The 20,221-nt window shown below is 43.7% G+C and overlaps 1 long non-coding RNA gene across 1 annotated transcript; it reads right to left on the reverse strand.

Annotated features, from left to right (window-relative positions):
* Window positions 1–6,954: 6,954 nt before the first annotated feature.
* On the reverse strand, window positions 6,955–19,569 carry LOC142081649 (uncharacterized). The gene is made up of 3 exons (XR_012673414.1): window positions 19,500–19,569; window positions 17,368–17,475; window positions 6,955–9,476 (listed from the first exon to the last, which is right to left on the reverse strand). It is a non-coding gene; the product is annotated as an uncharacterized LOC142081649 (long non-coding RNA).
* Window positions 19,570–20,221: the final 652 nt, after the last annotated feature.

Here is a 20,221-nt window from a genome sequence, read left to right on the forward strand (position 1 = left end):
AAAAGCACAACAGGCTATCTCCAAACCACTGTCTTTAATATATATGTAATGATATATATGTATGGAAATATATATAATTTTTGATGCATCACTTCAACTTTTCATGAAAGATTTGGATGCAAATAATATTCCTGATGAGCAAATCAGAATAGAAGTGTCGGATCCACTGATCCAGCTTTAACAAACTGTGCAGCTGTGAGCGTGCATACAATTATGCATATAAATACAAATAAATAGAAACAAGTCCACCCAGTAATGAAGAAGTTAATTGCAGCCATCTCTTTGCAGAGCAAGGATAACTATTCATGCAAATAATCTCCTTGAAATTTGCCTGAACACCTGCAAGTGCAATTGCTTTGACACTGCGTGCAACGAGACGGTTATATTCACGGTGCCTTTGCAAGGCTGTGAATGAGCAGTTGTGAAGCACCGAGACCAATGTCCCCACAGCACTGCACATGCGATTGCCTTTACATCCAGCTTGAAAAACAGGCAGAGCAGGGATTTCCTTGGAGAAACTACTGCTGTGGCTTTTCCAGCTCTTCTAAGGATGGAAAACCAGAGCTTTGAGTTGGAAAAGACACATCCCAGTGATGGAAAGCTATGAGAAATGTGATTTATTAAGAGATTTAAATGTTGCAGCTGGGAAGTTTGGCTGGGGGTGGAGAACAAGCTGATCCAACCACTGAGAGAAGAGAGATAAAAATCACACAGAAGTACTTTTTCCCAAACACTTATTTGGCTGAGAATTCAAAACCACCACAGTTCTGGGTTAAACAAATTAATTATTGACTATCTATTAGGAAAGACTCCTTCTCCGGTCTATCTGCTTTCAGTGGAGAAACACACACCTGAAAAATCATGCAAAGGTTGACCTGGGAAATTCTGGCTTCCCCCCCCAAATCCAGCTTTGTTGTGAAATGCCCAGCCAGAGAGCGATGGGTGCTCCACAGGGGTGACCTCTCCCTCCCCCTGCAGCCGCTCACCCTCCTGCTTATTCACCCTCTGACCCAGGTGCCAGATGAAGGAATTCCAAAATTCCCATTCCTTTTCTGCCCAGATTTTTTTTTTTAAATAGCTGCCGAGCACGTGGGACTCAATCCTTACCCTTTGAGCATCCTCCACCCCAGCGGCAGCGCTGCGGCTCTCACCCAGGCAGTCTATGCTTCTCCTTTGGAGGACGTTGGCAGGAAACAGCTTTAACCACATAAAAGGAAATGATTTAATACCCAGCAGTCATTAAACCGTGGAACTCCTTGCCACAAGATATGTTAGCGATGAAAAGTCTAAAGGGGTTTAAGAAGAGATTAGGCCTGTTGATAGAGGAGACGATCCTCGGCAGCTCTGGAGCACGCTGGCCTATTTACAGCTTCTGCTTCAGGAAATCCTCAAATTTCTTATTGCCAAGATCTGAGAAAGAAAACCAGGGAAAGGATCACCCTCTCCCTGCCCTGTTTTTTTAATGATGCTGTTGGAGAGTGATAGTGGGCTATGGAGATTTTTGTCCTGACCCAGCATAGCTGCTTTTACGGCATCGCCGGATCAAACCCCTGTGCCTGAGCCTGTCCGACAGACGGCTGTTTGAACCCGTGGCTATGAGGTATCAGGCTGATTTTACGGTGGTGTTTCACAACTGCTTGATCCTGGCATGGTTAACCGGTTCAGGGCACTACCGACTTGCCCAATACAAGTCAAAGAGGATTTCCAGTTTATAATACTACTGTATTCATCTGCAGTACAGTGGTGGCAGGGAGCTGCTCCTGCCGTACCCTGTCCAAAGCAAAAGCAGTCCCTACCCCTTGCCCCACACTAAAACCCAAAACCTTTCAATCCAGAGGTTGTTTCAATATTTTGTTTCTCTTTTTTTTTTTTTGGCTGACGCGGGCAGTGTCAAAATGCAAGGAACCGTATCTCTGCTCAGTGGTTTTCCTTCCCAAATCGCTACAGCCACCTCTTGCTCTGGACGAAGGTGAGTTTGCACCAGGATGTCTCCGTGCTGCAATCCACCGCCTTAGTCTCACCTTCTGATTCTGGGGCATGCGACCATGTTACGGATCCTTGCAGCCAGCAATGAGGTCTTCCTGGTTTTCTGAGCCTTCCCGTTCATGTTTTTGCCTTGCCCTGGGGTTCAGCGCAGCCTGTTATTTGGACAAGACCTCCTTGTCCAAACCTCTGGGCTGGGAGATGCTGCAAGAGCCCCAGAGTTTCTGCCCAGTGGTCCTTGCAGCTTCTCCTCTCCATCACCTTTGTCTCCTTCCTGGCAGGTTTAGCTCTAGCCAGATGCCCTTGTGTCAGAATTGCCATTGCCGTAGTCAGTCCTGGCTTGAGGCAGGAGGTGGGACAGATGATGTTTCAGTCCTTCAGCCTGATCTTCTATAATTCTTCCCATTTAGGCTTTGTGGTCCATGGACTGGCTTATCACTGGCAATGGAGACGTGAATTTAGAGTGAGCGCTATCTGTTGGTTCTTCCTGCCTCTGGATCCACCAGCGTTCCAGTGCAGTGCTGGGGAGGAGCTGCAGAAGCGGGTGATTCTGGAAGCACTTTTCTCTACGTCACGTTTTAGGGTCATGAGGGTGCTTTTGGCTTCAGGTCCGACCTTCGCTAACTGTGCCATCAGGTTATTGGCAATAAACATGTACAATGCAGGGTGGTCCTTGCTTCAACAAATGTCCTGGTGGAGCAAAGCTCAGACCTGAAGCAGACCAGTTGGGTGTAGGCCGTCCAGAGGGCTACAGGCTAAGGCTAAGGTTGCTGACTCCGTCATAGCTAGCAACACCTCTGGCATGAAACACGTAGACCAAACTTAACCAGGCTTGAGTTTAAGGCAGCATGGTGGGAAGAGCTGTTTTCAAATTCAGCTAATTTCAGCCCCAGCATGTATGCGTGCTCCAGCAGAGCTGGGCTTACCAAAAACATAAATTTAGGTCCAAGAGACCATCTGATGTCTGGCCATAAAAAATGATGAATTGATGACTCAATGAATTATTTTGCTCTTTCACCATATCTAGATTCTGATCTACATTAGCTAAACCAGCCAGTGCAAGTTTTCTAAATTGATTTTAAATTGACCTAATTAAAGCAGTAAGAGCACATAATGGAGATGTACTTAACCCAATTTAACCCTTCCTTAAATCAATTGCACTAGAATTTAGTAATTTGCAGGAAGAAGCTAAACCAATTTAAGAAAGGGTTAAGACAGGATAAGTACCCTTGTAGTGCAGGTGTGCATTACTTTAGACTAATTAAACTCTATCTAGTGCATGTTGTAATGTAGCCAGACCACAGCCAACGTCACCCAATAATACAAGCTTAATCGATTAATGAACTCCAGCTATTAAGGCCAGAAGTGCCAATGACTGCCAGGCTATCACCAATCATGACATCTCATTTTGTTCCATCTATACGGCACCCACTACTTCATGTTCAAGTAAATCGGTCATGCTGAACTCATCTTCTATAGGAACATGAGGGTTTTCTGCCCTAGCTTGTGATCTGATATTCTTCCATCCCATGTGGACACCACATGTGGCCTCTAGTTGAGTCATCTAACGTGAATGCCCCACTGTGAGGCATGTAATAGATGTATGACAAGTCATGCGGTGTGAGAGAAGGCACTGGGCCCTGGGGAAGAGGGCAGCAGAAAGCCATAGGCTAGATAGTTTATTAAAACACCTCTTTCAGACAGCATCTGTCTCAATCTGAAGACCTCAGAAGAATGGGGAACACATTGGTGCAAACTATCCATGACTACAGCTGCAAATGTCATCTGAGCTTCCCATCTGAATTAGTCCGGCTTCAGCTCACACTTACCAGCTCTTCTGCTGCCTTTTCTTTATCATTAAAGTGCTAAAGAGTGCTCTTTAGCACTTTAATGAGGGTTTTGCTTTTTTTTTCTCCCCATGAAGGTATGTCAGCTTTTTCATCACTATAAGCAATGTTGCCATGCCTGACTAGTAATTGCTGTTGTTAAAGATAATCAATAAAGACAAAATTATCTATATACAGCAGTGAGTGGGCTGGATGGGTGAGTGCTCTCCAAACCACTAAGACTTCGTTAATTAGGGGTTGAGTACATTTTTGAGGGATGGATCTGAATTTTGGAAGATCACGTTGAAGGAATGGGGAAATCCTTGCTGTGTCATGCCACCCCTCCAAAAATGGCAACTCCATCACTCATTGCCTCCTGGTTCCTTTGACGGACCGAATTCTCCTCCATCTGGTCCATAAAGGCACCACCTCCAGTCCTCTCCTGTCCCCTCTCCAGCCAAGTATCATCTCTCTCTCCCCCAGAAAACACGAAGAGAGACAGAAAACCAAGTGAGAAGGAGAAGTGGTGAAGCCAGCAAGGATTTGCTAGGAGCCCAAGTATGTGGAGATAAAGCCCCAGGTGAAACAGAAGCAGGCAATGAGTGAGGAGATGGGAGCAGGCACTAGGGCACTCAAAACAGACACCAAACAGACACGTATCTGCGGCTGGTCTCAGTAGGAAAGCACCTGGGCAGGCAACCATGGCCTGCACAAGCCTGCAGACCATGCTCATGGCGATGAATCAGTGGTACGTCAGGCAGAGCATCGCCAGGTGCAGAAGGGAACGCTCATCCTTGTGAATGGGCTAGAAACCGGGTGGGAAGAAGGCAATCTGGGAGACAGTGTTAAGGGATATTAAGTGTCAGCAGTGCCTTTTACCAACCATGGCACTGCTGGGGAGATGAGGATAACTCTGCTATCAGAAGCAGTGCCAGGGCACGACACAGTCAGTCGAACGAGGTCCTGGTACAGGAAAAACAGGTTCTGGTGGAGCGTTGTTCTTGTTCGTGAACAAAATGAACTGGGAACGAGGAGATGACAGCGAGTCACTCTGCTGCTGTGATAGTCCCACAAACGCAGCCTGGGGAAGGGGGATTTAAGGAGCAAGGTTGTCTCTGCAAGACTGGTTGCTCATTGCACCTGGTCTATAGCCAAAGCATGGAAGGAGAAAGCAAACACTTTCTGCCTGATCTACATTCTGCATCTGTTGTACGGCAGGACAAATAAAGCAGGCTGAAGGCCAACAGAAGGCACGTCCAGAAAGCTACTGGAACCGGGGCCAGGCTTGCACGGTGGTCTGTGCAGAGCAGAGCCGGTTGCACTGTGCAGGCTGGGAAGCAGCATGATTAATGCAGAAGACACGAACATGGCAGTAAAAGCAGAGGGATGCTGCCAAGCTGTGATGAGGAAGTAAATAGCATCAGGAAGGTGAGATTTCTTGTCTCAATTGTATACTGAAATCTCTGCATGCATTCTTCCAGTGCTGCCAGAGACTTTGGCTGTATGTAAGCCAAAAATTAAACATCAGAGAACTGCATGTGCTCTGCCTGGCAGGTCTGAACAAAGTGAACTCTTTCCTTAATAGTAAACGTAAGGCTGATTCTTGAATTATTTTTAGTATTATTTTCATAGAAACCACAATAACTGTCAGGGGACAAAAAAAGCCAACTGCATTTCACAAGGAGCCCCACTGCCACTAGGGATGTGTCGTGGTTTAACCCCAGCTGGCAACTAAGCCCCACACCGCCGCTCGCTCACTCCCCCCCGGTGGGATGGAGGAGAGAATCGGAAGGGTAAAAGTGAGAAAACTCGTGGGTTGAGATAAAGATAATAGGTAAAACAAAAGCCACGCACACAAGCAAAGCAAAACAAGGAATTCATTCACCGCTTCCCATCGGCAGGCAGTTCAGCCATCGCCAGGAAAGCAGGGCTCCATCGTAACGGTTACTTGGGAAGACAAACGCCATCACTCCAAATGTCCCCCCTTCCTTATTCTTCCCCCAGCTTTATATGCTGAGCATGATGTCATATGGTATGGAATACCCCACTGGTCAGTTGGGGTCAGCTGTCCCGGCTGTGTCCCCTCCCAACTCCTTGTGCACCCCCAGCCTGCTCGCTGGTGGGGTGGGGTGAGGAGCAGAAAAGGCCTTGACTGTGTGTCAGCCCTGCTCAGCAGGAACTAAAACATCCCTGTGTTATCAACACTGTTTCCAGCACAAATCCAAACCATAGCCCCACACTAGCTACTATGAAGAAAATTAACTCTACCCCAGCCAAAACCAGCACAGAATGCAAAGTCTCACATACCCTCAAAATGGGGAATAGAGAAGGATCTGGCTAGCTGTACGTAGAGCATCAGGTAAAAGCAAGTGTAAAACAATGAAATTATCATTAGTATTAGGCGTCAAACTGGCCTCACAGCTAAGTCTTGTGGTTGCAAATATTTTTGGCAGTGTTATTGCAAGTAGACAGCCGGAGGAGCAAGACATTGGTTCTACTGCAATTTGATACAGGATGGCTAGAGAAATGTCACTTAAAAGGACATGTGAAAACACCATTTTTGGTGCGTTACTGATGAAAAAGGGGCTTAAAATGGATACTTTTTTTTTTCCTTTCTTTTTTTTTTTAGATGGCCTTTGTCCAATGAGAAGCTATGGCAGATGTACTGCAAAACAAATTGTAGTCATTTGTGGTTAAAAAGAAAATGAAGTTGTGGCTCTGAGGTGCTAAAAAGCCCTCTTTACCCAGCCTGTATCTGCTGTACATGGAGGTTTATGAAGCTGATGCTGAGAAGCTCTCATGGCCTGAGACTTCTAGGACTTCTAGGCCAAAACCTCTTCATCCCACCTTCATCTCCACCCATGAGGAATGTCAAACCATATCATTTCCAAAGATAAGAATGACAAAGGGTGCCTATGTTGGATTAGATTACATCTTCAGCAGACTTTTTAGAAGCTTTTTTTCTGTATTAAAAGCCCACTTTTTTGCTAGTGATAAGTAAAGGCAGCTGGGGCAAGTAAACTGAGCTCTGTTTTCTTACCACTAATTAAATAGTAGCAATATTGATTTAAAAGAAAGCCAAAGACCTCATTTTCCAAGATAGTTATCTGCGACGAGCGAGGGAAGGCAGGCAGTCGACTCAATGTGAGTGATAAGGCCAGCTTCAACTTTATTGTAAAACCCTACACATATTTATACACTAAGTTCTACCTTATGCATACTTGTCTCACAATCATTGGCTTAGCTCTAAAAACTACATTATCATATTCCTCCTACTTTCGGTTACTGCTACGTGGTCCGGGTTCCATCCTGTTTTCCTTATACTGTACTTTCTCAAAGTTGCTTATCTGCACAGAGCAAGGTCAGCATGACTTTCTTTTCTCCCTTCTCAGCATGACTCAGAATTTTCCCACCGCGGCCTAGTCTGGCTAACTTTCTCCAACAGTTATCCACCTTACTCTTCACATCTTTCATCAGAAGCAATAAAACACTTACCCTCCCCAACACAGGGTAAGTGATTGGAAGAATATAAGTATGAATATAATTACCAGAGAATACAATTTCATTATCAGCAAAATTTATAACTCTAACGTGATTTAAATAGCCATATTCTATGGCTCTTCTATGTGGTTTGCAAACAGGCTACTCCCTAAGAACTCAGATTAATTTTTAAACCTCTGCTTGCTGCTGCTGCTGAAGAAAAGCTGCGAATTGGTGACTCACAGCCACGCTCATGCGTGAGCCATCTGAAACATCGCATTTTTTCATCTCCAGTTCTGCAGATCCCTGTTTCTGTCCATTGGAGGCTGTAATGCCTAATTAAATGAGCTTTTTTTTTCCCGTTTTCTTTTCCACTTTAGTCTTTTAATACTGTTCAACCTCGCTTAAGGCAAGGTCTGTGTATCTGCTTGCCTGATGTTGTTTATCTGAAATTTGATGCTGATTTCCCCTGAGGTTCATCTGACCCAACCTCTAGGCCTCCCACAGTGATGTGGATATTTGAGCCTGACGCTCTGCGCTTCCCTTTGCAGCAGTCAAGAGAAACAGGCACGTTTAAGGTAGGATGCACCCTCCTTCACGTAGCAAGGTCTGCAGCAGGGTGAGGAGACCCCACGCTATAAGTAGGAGCCCCACAATCATCCGTGACTCCATCAAACATCTCCTAAAATCAGGGGGGACAATTACAATGAATTTTATAAGGGCTTTTCATTACAGGCTATGGTAGAAACATTTGTCAATATAACCAGAGCACGTGCAGTTACCGCTGGGAGAAGATACTCCAGCAAATGCTCTGGGAGAGTCATCCCACCAACCTTTCAGCCAAAATAAAAATGTCACAGAAAACACCTTTTCACTACCAAAGCTTAAAGACTGAGCTTGGCCACAGCGGTGATGAATGTTCTTAGTGCTTCTTATTCGTTATCGAACAGAAAATGAGGATAATATGCAAATGCTGCATTTCTTCTGAAGCCACTTCGTCCTCGCGCTTGTTAATGCATTGCTTTCTAATGCTTTTAAACTAGTAAACTTCAAAGCAGTAAGTATTTAATAGTGATATAAGTGCACTTCCATTTGGGGAGGGAAATAAACTATAATGATGTGAGCATGTTTATACTAAAATATTTGTGGCTTTTCCTGGTACGATGCCTCTGTGAAAAAAAACCCCAAGCAAACAGAAAAGTTCGTACCCCTAATTGAAGCAGTTATAATCTTTATAAGGGATTACAACACCAAAGGCCAGACTGACAAACCCGGAGTCCTACTGACAAAGCTTGCTGTCTGTTGCCTTGCTTTCAGCGGTGCCAGAAAACCTCCTGACAAGTGAATTGGAACCAGTTTCAGAGGAAGAACCGCAGTGTCATTCAGCTGCTCCGGCGCCTGTCACGCTGCGGTAGCAGCTCCACCACCGCAGCGATGCTGCCATGCCTTAGTTCTGTGGCATTGGCTGCTCTCCTGGAATTTTTGAACGCTGCCCCAGAACTAAAAAGGGAATTATTTATAAAAACTAACTTTAGGGATAAGAAAGGGCTCACTGGTCTCTAATCAGAGGAGAGAGAAAAGTCTGTAAAGGGGCATTCAAGCAACCGATCTCTCTTCCACCTTAATATTTCCCATAGGTTTTGGAAAGACCTCTCTTCCTGCTAGCATTCCCAGTGCACAGATTCCCGGCCAGTTAAAGTCTCAGCTAAAAATAAAAATGCTTGGGTTAACCTTGGGTTGCTTCCTAGAGAAGGAAATGTCCTGGCTCCGCTCAGCTTGCCAGGGAAGGGAGCGCTGCAGGCACCACCAGAGGGATGGAAATTGCAGTTTGGATAGAAGGGATAATGGGCAAAAAGGGATCTGGCAGGGAAACGGCAGAAGGGGATGATACAGCAGCACTGCTGGGGGAAAGGGAAAAGTTCCCTCTCTCAGGCTTGGTGCTGCAATGCAGGGCAGGAATGGGCAGCCTTTGTGGTACATTACAAGAGACTCGGCGACATCCTCTTCTATCTGCAAGGCAGAAGCAAGCAAGGCAACGTTTCGGTGGGGTTCCCGCAGTGTGAACTTCTGTCACGCTCACATGTTCCCAGAGTACATCAGTCCATCCTAAGTATTCACCATGTTCCTTATAGAACTAGCGTCCCGTAGCTGTCAGCTCATGGAGATCACACACGTCACTATGCAAGGCTTAAAAAGAAGAATAATATTCAAGCAAGGTGAATGATAGCTTTTTTGATAACAAACATTGCAAAAATAACAAAACATGTTTCTGATTGTGTTTTAAAACACAGCATCCTTCCCACAAATTATTTCCATGTTTTCTCATTCAACATTCTTCTTGAAAGCAAAGACTAGACCGGCAGTATTTCCTCTTGCCCTGGCTACAGAGCTGTATTTATACCTCTGGTATATATGTATATATACTTCTGCCTTACAGCACCTGAACAGCCAGTAGCTCTCAGGCTTTAGCCACTGTTTCTCAGGAACAAACCTTTCAGCAGAAAGGGAGTGTTCAGAAACCAACATGCATTCCAAAGATGCTTTTTTTCTTTTTTTGCAACAGAAATAAAAACAAAATGGAAACAAAAATAGAAAGAATAGACAATGCAAATTTAAGTCAAAGTAAAGACATGTCACAACACACGGAGCATCCAAAGCATGGAGAAGGTCCAAAGATGCCTCCAGGCAATCCTGCAACTGGGTTTTCAGGTTACATGCTTTTGCAGGAAGAATTCTCTATAAATCTATTACAATGTCAAAACCACATTATTTCTATTTCTCAACCTGAAATGCCACATCTTAAGCAAGTCATTTGGCAGCAGTGGGAAGGGTAGAAATGGCATGCATTGGCTCAGGGCACTTGGTTTTGAACTGGCTCACCAGCCTAGCTGGCAAGTAATGCTCTTCTCTGTTTTCAGCGTTGATTTATCTTGGCCCGGGCGTCTCTTTTGTTCTCTGGCACAACTTCAGTGATATTAGTGAGTGAGCGTGATTTAACATTTGTACATTTCTAGGAAGAGCAGCTTTATTTTTTCTGTCAAGATAAGATGTCTTCCACACGCAGGAAGTGCTGGTGGTCTTACTGCAGTGGAGAGGCTGGCAGGTGAGTCCATCCTCTGAAGGAGGGTCCTAAAAGCGCCGCTGAGCCCCCCAGCTCTAAATGCACACCCCTGCCTCCTGCCTCTGTATTATTAGGGCAAGACATGGGCACCCACTGGCCCTTGTTGTAACATCTATCCAGATACACAATTATTTGTTGAACCAAAATAATCTGATGTGACAATGGCTTGGAGTGGCCTGCTTTTGATGAGGACTCCTCAAATAAAAACCTGGTCCTGACAACGGGGGAAAAGAAAGAAAGAAACAAACAAGGAGATGGTTTGGACCTGCTCAGAAGATGCTCTGGTCATGCGTGGGCTACACGTCTGACCACATGATGGCAGACAAAAGCACACAGACATCACGTGTGGTGGGTCCCAGACCACGCTGCGCTGTTGGGTTTGGCACGGGGCAGGGGAACGGAGACATTTGCTGGGGTAAATTTTCTGGAGAGAAGGGATCAGCTGTGGGATTTTTATGCTCAGTATGCGAGACATGTCAAAACTGCCCAGTGCAGCCTGGATAACCCCTTGCTCTCAGAGCTTGCGTCCTTCCCCTTTGGGCACCAGCGAGCAGCCTCACATCTCCGTGGTATGAAAATGGGACTGTTTCAATCTGTCCCTCGCACGGCCTCCATCTTGCCTGTTCTTTTTCAAGCTTTTTAATTGTTTTGTCCTGCTCTGATTCCTATTATGGCACAGTAAAACTGTGCTGCAGAGAGCACGCTTTATTTAATTTGTTATGCAGTTTAGAGAAGCAAAAGAAACTCTTCAATGACAGATCCTCAGCAGATCCTGAAAACCCTGCATAAACTCCTGACACGGCCAGGCCCTATTTATTCACAACTTAACACAAAGCAGGACCCTGTCTGCCTATGGCACACTGTCAAAATATGCTCTTCACACTTTCCGCAGCTGAGAAAAGCCTTGATGGGTTCTGGTAATTGCTCTTGCGTCTGTCAGGCAATGCTAAATCAGCTCTTTTCTCCTCCTCATTACTCCTTTGGGCTCACAGAAAGCAGAGAAAATACAACACATGGCAATAGAAACAGAAATGTTTGGGCATGTTTGGTTGGTTGGAGGTCAATGGTCACCCTTCAATGTCTCCTGTAAGCAAAAATTCCCCTCCTCCCAAAGCAAAGCCATAGACTTTGATCAGGGCAGCTCTCTGGGACCTGCCCTGTACAACTCAGCAGTTGTACCACTGCTGCCCAGTTATGAGTTACGTATGTTATGCCCGGACAGAGTTAACTTAGGACTTTATATTAGGTAAAAACACTTTTGGGAAAGCATACTCTAAAGCAATCAACAACTTGCACATCTGCTCAGTTTCCCAGATCTTACCACCACCTGAAAAGAAGCCCTCTCAGCCCTGGAGCAGAGCTTATCAGCACTTTCCCCTTCTACAACAGCTTTACATCTCCTACATCAGCCTGACAGATTTTGTGCCTGGCAGCTGTAGCCTTAGTGCAGTTCTCTATTTTATCCATTTACTATCTGCAGCAGTTTAGCCTTACTCATAGGAAGTCGCCATTCTGCTGCTCACACTAAGTAAGTATTTTTTGCCATGGATCTCTGGCTCTCGTACCTAGCCCAGGTACCAGAGGTGTTCTTGGAGACTGCAGAGAGGAAGGGACAGGAGGTTTCTTTCAATCATGGTGTCCTGGTTTCGGCTGGGATAGAGTTAATTTTCTTCCTAGTAGCTGGTACAGTGCTGTGCTTTGGATTTAGTATGAGAATAATGTTGATAACACGCTGATGTTTTAGTTGTTGCTAAGTAGTGTTTATACTGAGACAAGGACTTTTCAGCTTCCCATGCTCTGCCAGGTGCACAAGAAGCTGGGAGGGAGCACAGCCAGGACAGCTGACCCAAACTGTCCTTTGGGATATTCCATACCATATGACATCATGCTCAGTATATAAACTGGGGGAGGGGCCCGGGAAGCAGCGATCGCTGCTCAGGGACTGGCTGGGCATTGGTCGGCGGGTGGTGAGCAATTGCATCGTCCTTCACTTGCTTTGTATATTCTATTATTATTATTATTATTATTATTATTATTATTATTAATTATTATTATTATTACTACTACTACTACCACTACCACTACTACTACTATTTTACTTTGTTTTATTGCAATTATTAAACTGTCTTTATCTCAACCCACGAGTTTTCTCACTTTCACCCTCCCGATTCTCTCCCCCATCCCACCGGAGCGGTGGGAGTGAGCGAGCAGCTGTGTGGTGTTTAGTTGCTGGCTGGGGTTAAACCACGACACATGGTCTCGCTAGCCTCTTCCTTTTCACTGTTTTAACCACTGCGTATCTGGTTTACCTCAAGCAAAGCTGCTGTGATGATTACAGTGGTGGTTTTCTCAACAGCATGGTGCTTTTTTATCACTTCACAGTGGGCTGAATCAGTGAAGACGCTAATTCTGCTTTGCTAAGTTGGCACCCCAAATTGGCTGGCTTTTGTGTGGCCGAGCATGGGTGTGAACAAACATAGGCTTCCGATGACTTAGCTGTAAAATACTAATGTATCTTATTTAAATGTATGCATGGGGCAATTTACACAGCAATGGATGAAGGTCAAGTCAAGGGATTGCTTGAGAGAACTTGACCCGTACAAGTCCATGGGATCTGACAGGCTGCATCTGTGGTGCTGAGAACTGGCTGATGTCCTTGCAAGGTCACTGTCATCATTGAAAGGTCATAGAGATTGGTGGAAGACCCCAACATCTGGAAAAGGGCAAATGCCAAACACATTTTCAAAAAAGGCTGAAAGTTCAACCTGGGGAAAACAGGTGGAACAGCCTCACTTTGGACCCTGGGAAAATCGTGGAACATGACCTCCTGGAGCACATTTCTGGGCACCTGAAGGAGAAGGTGACTGGCAAAAGGCCTGGATTTACCAAGGGTAAATCATGCCTGATCCACTTGATTCCCTTCTATGATAAAATGGCTGGATTTGTGGATGAGGGGAGAGCAGCAGATGCCATTTACTTTGACTTTATCAAGCTTTCAACAATGTCTCCAAAAATATTCTTGTATCCAAGTTAGGATGTTATGATCTGTAGGGGTGGGCAACGTGATGGGTAAACACCCAGTTGGATGATCAAGCTCAGAGAGTAGTTAATGGGGTGTACTTCTCTTGGAGGCTGCTAAAAAGTGGAGTACTGCAGGAGTCTATCCTGTGACCTGTCCTGTTTAACATCTTTATCCATGACCTGGAAAAGGTGACAGAGTGCACTCTCATCAAGCCTGCAGGTGACACCAAGTTGGGAGGACCAGTCCTCATACTTGAGGGCAGGGCTACCACTCAGAAGGACCTACGCAGGCTGGAGGAATGGGATAACAGAAACCTTATGACACATGGACACATGGAAAGCCCTGGACCGAGGAAGGAAGAACCCCTGGCAACAACGCAGGTTGGGGAATCACTGGGTGGGGAGCAGCTCTGCCGAGAAGGACCTGGGGTCTTGGTAGACAGCAAGGTGCACATGAGCCAGCAGCGTGCCCTGGAAGCAAAGAAGGCCAAAAAGCATCCTGGGCGATATTAACAGGATCATAGGCAGTAGATTGATGATACCCCTCTACCTAGCACTTTAAATTAGACATCTGGAGGGGGCCACCAACATGGTTGACGGCTAAAGCACATGTCCCATGAAGAGAGACTGAGGAAACTGGAATCTTGTCCAGCCTGGAGAAGATCTCTCATAGGAGATCTGATAGCAGTCCCCCGGAACCTGTGAGGAGGTCATCAAGAAGATGGAACCAGGCTCCTCACTGGAGTCCATGATGGGAGGATGAAGAGACAACAGGCATCAGTTGGAACGCGAGAGGTTCTGACCAGATAGAAGGAAAAACTTTTTTACTGTGACAACACCCAAACAGTGGGGCAGGTTGCCCAGGGAGCTTGTGCAAACTCCATCCTTGGAGATTTTCAAGCCCTGACTGGATAACATCTTGAGCAACCTGGTCTGACCTCAGAGCTGACCCTGCTTTGAGGAGGAGATTAGAGAAGAGACCTCCTGAGGTCCATTTTAACCTGAATTGCCATATGATCCTAATGTATATCATTTAAGTTTATCTGCAGAGTAGCTTATCTAAAAAAAAATGGTAGACAAGGTGACTTGAAAGTTTGCTTAACTGATAATGAATGGCACAAAAAGAGTGTGATCTGTGGTGTGTACATACTTTCCATTAAACAACTCTTTTTTTAGGTCCCTGCTTCAGAAATATGCCAAAGGTTGCAGCAGATATGCTGAGTAAACAGGAGCTATCAAAACCACAGTGTTGGAATTTAAACCAGCAAGTGATAAGTGCTTATACTTTACTCTGAAGAAATCTACTAATTTGACTAAACAAAATTCAGGAAAAAATGACAAATTGTATCAGTGATTTTTATTGGGTTTTAAAGATAACTGCTAAAGGAGCTGCATAGGAATTAGTAATGTTCTAGAACAAAAAAAGCAAAATTTACCTAAGTTCAAAAGAAAGCTTGCTAAACAAATCTACAGACTTGCTCCTTTTGCTTGATGTTTTAGATTGATTCAGTTTCCATTTTAACATGGACATTTCCAGGAAGGGCTGGGGCAAGGGAGAAAGAAGGGGAAGAACGAAGCCAGAAAAGTCTTCATTTTGGCTCAGGTTGATGTGATCATATTTAATATTCCCAGGAGTGGCAGTCCACAGTCTTGTGGACAAGGTATGCCTCCTGGCCAGCTAAGCCACAGAGAAAGAGCTTGTGACAACCTCCCAAGGCTGTTTGTCACAGTGGGCTGGATGCTTTTCTCCTCTCGGCCTGCATCCACATCCTCTTCTCTCTTAGACTTCTTAGAAAAACTCGTAGACATCTACAATCTCGTAAAATGATTTAAGGTTATACTTGCTCTCTATTACTAATGCTTTGTGGCATTAGGTAATTGCTTAATTGAGCATTTAGGAAAGCATTAATATATTTTTCTCTGCAAATGCATTATTAATATATACATTACAATCTCTGCTGTTAAGGCTTTGTACAATTATTAATAGACTTAAAACGATATGAACTGCATGAAAATATTTTCTTCTAGGAAAAAGAAACTCAGAAGGACGCAAATCCTATCTGGTCTATCATCATTATAAATTACATATTTGTATTGATACTTCTTTACTCCAATAGTCCTAAGCCTGTCTGCACCAGTTAAAACGGGAAGTATGAACATTTCTACCCTGTTTCCCCTTAATTCACAAAGCCAACTTAGATGTTTGAAGAATAACAAACTGCTTTGCATCCACCCATTTTGACCACTGACTTCTCCAAATACAATGTATTATTTTCCTCTAGAGCAGCACACTATGTATAACATTGCTCCTTCCATCTAGGTCGTATTTAGGATTGCACTGACAACCTGCATTCCCCTGGAAGTGAGAAAGGCAATACACCTACAAGCATTAATTTTTTTTTAATGCTTCTGGGAAGAACACATTAAAGACTTTTAATGAGATTTTTTTTTTCAAAATAGTGGGCAGTGCCAAAAATGCATGTGGGCTTAAAAATAATACTAAGGTACACAAAATGGTGAAGGAATTAAGGGAGAGACAAAAAGGAGGTGCAGAAACCCTACACAATTACTTAATGATATGAAATAGTTTGGGGAGATTATAACAGTTGGATGATCTGGGGTTGGGAGGCAATATTATCAGGCTCACTATGTTAAAATAATCATACTGTGTCGGATGAAAGCTCCATCTAGTCCAGCAGTTTCTGACAGCAGTTGATAGTATGTGAGTAGGAAGACAGCAAGAACAGGGCAAACACGTTCTGCATTTCCCCAAAATACCTTCCCAGCTCCAGCAACTTGCAAGTCAGGAACTTGCTGAGCTAGATCAAGACTCTTTGATGATTCTTCAGTTGCTTTTTAAGCCCATGCAAAGTTTTGGTATCCACAATATCCTGAAGCAAAGACTTCTAGCTTCACTATAGACTGTATGAAGCATTATCTCCTTTTGTTTGTTCTGAGCCTTCCAAGTTCTACTTTCATTGATACTTCTTTACTCCAATAGTCCTAAGCCTGTCTGCACCAGTTAAAACGGGAAGTATGAACATTTCTACCCTGTTTCCCCTTAATTCACAAAGCCAACTTAGATGTTTGAAGAATAACAAACTGCTTTGCATCCACCCATTTTGACCACTGACTTCTCCGCAATACAATGTGTCTCCAATAGTCCTAAGCCTGTCTGCACCAGTTAAAACGGGAAGTATGAACATTTCTACCTTGTTTCCCCTTAATTCACAAAGCCAACTTAGATGTTTGAAGAATAACAAACTGCTTTGCATCCACCCATTTTGACCACTGACTTCTCCGCAATACAATGTATTATTTTCCTCTAGAGCAGCACACTATGTATAACATTGCTCCTTCCATCTAGGTCGTATTTAGGATTGCACTGACAACCTGCTGATGTTTTTGCAGAACCACCTCTCATAACCCCAAGGCCTTTTACCTCAGTGGTAAAAGTCAACTCAAAGTTCCTCAGTATATATGTAAAGTTAGGATTTTTTTCTCATATGTTATCCTTTCATATTTCTCTGATTGTAATTTCACCTGCCATTTTGTCACTGGGTCTACTAGTAACGTAAAGTCATTCACAGTTTTTCTCAGTTAGCCCTACCCTGAAGAGCTTAGTATCATCAGCACGTTTCATAAATCACTATTCACCTCCATTTCTATCAGTTATTTGTCCATGTTTCATATCCATTAGCAGCCTATTTTTTTACTTCCTTTGGGGAGGAATCTTACTGAGTGCTTTTGGAAATCATCATAGACCGCTAATTGAATCTTCCCTGGTCCATGAGCTTGTTGACTTCTTCAAAGAAAGCTGATAGATTTGTGAGACACTAATGTGCTTTACAAAAATCATAATGCCTTCCCCTAATGTGTCATCTTCTCCATGTACCCACTAAGTCTTTTCTGTTCTTTAGCATAGTTTCTACTTACTTGTCTAGTGAGGACGTCAGGCTTCCGGGTCTACAGCGGCCAAAATCTTCTCTGAAATCCTTTCAAAAATCTGATGTCACATGAGCAACTTTCCAGACCCCGCTGATGCTGAGGTAGTTTTAAGTGAGAAGTTAGAGACAGCAGTTAGTACCTGAACTAATTAATCTCTGAGCTGCCTGAAAACTCTTGGTTGAACACCATCTGGTCTCAGCAGTTGGCTACTGCTCATTTTGTTAACGTATTCCTTCATCTTTTATACCTACACTTTGATCTGAGTCACGTTTTCCCAATTACTCCCCTTAAAGAAGCTTCCCAGTATTGGAGTTTACCCAAGCTCATCCATCCCATTCACAAATGCAAAAATCCATTTAGCTTTTTCTTGTATGGCTGTATCTTCTCCAGGTGTTTCTGCTGCACCTTAACCAATCTATTTGCCTTACAGAGCAGTCAAACTCTGGCAGGCTCCCTGACTGGTTCCAGGAAAAACTTGCTGTTATTTTTTGTATCTTTTGCAAGCTGACCCTAAAACCTCCTTCTGGCTGCTTATTACGATTTTGTATTTAACCCATCAGAGGTTATAGTCCCTTCTTTTCCTAATTTGGATACAACTTCTGCTTGTGGAAGGAAACCTTCTTCATCTAGTGATATCCCTTACCATGCTTTTTACTCAGTTTTCCTTTTAGGAATTCTCTTTTTCTGGTGCATTGGTTCTGCCTCCAGAACAGCAGCTTTAAACAGGCTCCATGCCACCCGTGAAGACTGAACTCTTTTAGATGTTCCTTTTAGGCCCCTTTTAATGAAAAGTGTGTCTTGTTTTATATTGCTCCTCTCTTTTGAAAGGAAAGCAGAATACTACTGATTTTCTTTTTCTTGGTGCTACAAGAGTGTTGAATCCAAGGATGCTACAGTTACTGCTACAGCATGGTTCTTTGTCAATAATATTATGACACTGATTAGGACCAAACCAGGGATTGCTCTTCCTCTTCTGGCTTCCCAACTAGTGGTCACGGACAGTTTCTAAACAGTTAGATACAGCATCCCCCCCGCCCCGTGACATTTACCCAACCTACATTTGAGTTATTAAAGTCAGTTATGATTGTGTTTCCTGCCCTGCAGACTCTCTGATCTCCCCGCCTTGTTAGCTAGACTGGTGATGCAGTCCTAGTACTGCATTTTTCCTATTTATTTCTGGGACTTAATCCACTGAGACTCTATCTTATTTACTGACACAGTTAACTAGTAATTGGAAGATCTTCTAAGCTTTCTTTAAAATATAGCATCACTCATCCACTGGCATGCCTTGTCCTGCCTTTGTATTTTACATCTCAACAATATAATACATAACAAATTTGATATTGTTCACTTTTCGTATTAGCTTTCAAAACCTGAAGCTATCTTCCCACTGAGATTAATAATGTTGTGGCTCCTGTCTCAGTTTGAAAGAAGACGGGCAAGTCATGGTTTCACATGCTGTTCAAGGGAAGGGGGTATATGCACACCACATAATTATTCTGGTAACTGGTCCTCTATTAGCATAGCTGGGGTATATGGATTTCTACAGCGGAGTCCTGTCTCTATTACTTTGTCCTTAACTGTTTCTAGAATGTATTTTGATTTCTTTGTGCTGGCACTAAGCATCTTTCATCGCCAGTAACAGAAGAAGTTGTCTTCCAGATAGGAGAGTGGGATTGGACATGAAGATGATAAATATCCATGTAGTGTTGCCTTGGTCCTCCGTGCAACTTGGGCAGGTCCTACCTATACAGACGACTAATGTCATTATATGCACTGTTCTGGGTATACAATTTATGTCTAACCACAGGAGAAACTTCACTTTTTTAAATTACTGAGAAAAACAGCCTGTATTTTTAGCAACAAACACCTAGCTATAAAAGCACTCTGTTGAGAAAATGCTTCTCCTATGAACTACAGTGGGACTGTCTTAAGCATTTCTTCTCTAGTACAACAGCAGTGTCACTATTCTGTAATTCATTCATCAGTCAGAATAAACATTAAAGCATAACACAGCTTAATAAAACCATTAGAGCTGTACCACAGAAATAATTACAAAGACTGGTAATAAGAGTGAGCCATTTACTTAAATGGAGCATCCTTTTAAAGTGAAGACTTACCTTAGCCCGCCCATCAAAGTAGGACAGCTGGAACATGGGAAGCAGCAGAATCTATGATTCAGACTCTTTCCTAGAAGGCAAAATTGATGATTGAACCCGAAAACTTTTTTCTTCTATGGACCTAATCATGCTCAGAGCTGAGATCTCTGAGGTCTCTGATTCAGCAATGGTTTGCTTCTATTCACTGATAAAAACTGAAAGGCATCCCAGGGTCCCAGTTCTCCCACAGAAAAGTAAAGTTTATGGAAATTGCTAGACACAAGCTCACAGTTAAAATAATAATACAGGTAAGAAGGCAATTCTAAAAAAACAACTTAGAAAATAACAGATGCGTACAAATCTAAAACCAGATCCAAATAAATAATTTTCTTTTAGCAGCTGGTGCATATGCCAAGGGGATGGTGTTCTCAGGCTTGCTTAAATAAAAACATTGAGGATAAACATTGTGAGGCTTTCAGAAGCGTTCTGGTGCCTAACTACCACTGATTCAGTGAAGAAGTGCCCAGATTCACTTAAAAACCCCTTTGCCTGCCTAAACTGTATGTTTAAGCATCTAAATGTCTCTGAGAATCACTAGGTCCATAACCACAACTCTCAGAGACCATGGGAACTATTCTCGTACAATGCTGCCTCTCTGCCCATTTACCCTTCCAGCGTTGCCCAGCAGTGTGAGCTATGTGCACACTGCCGTGCGTACCTCTCGCGTCCGAAACCCAGACCAT

Source organism: Calonectris borealis, chromosome 4 (assembly GCF_964195595.1).
Source record: "Calonectris borealis chromosome 4, bCalBor7.hap1.2, whole genome shotgun sequence".
Lineage (NCBI taxonomy): Eukaryota > Metazoa > Chordata > Aves > Procellariiformes > Procellariidae > Calonectris > Calonectris borealis.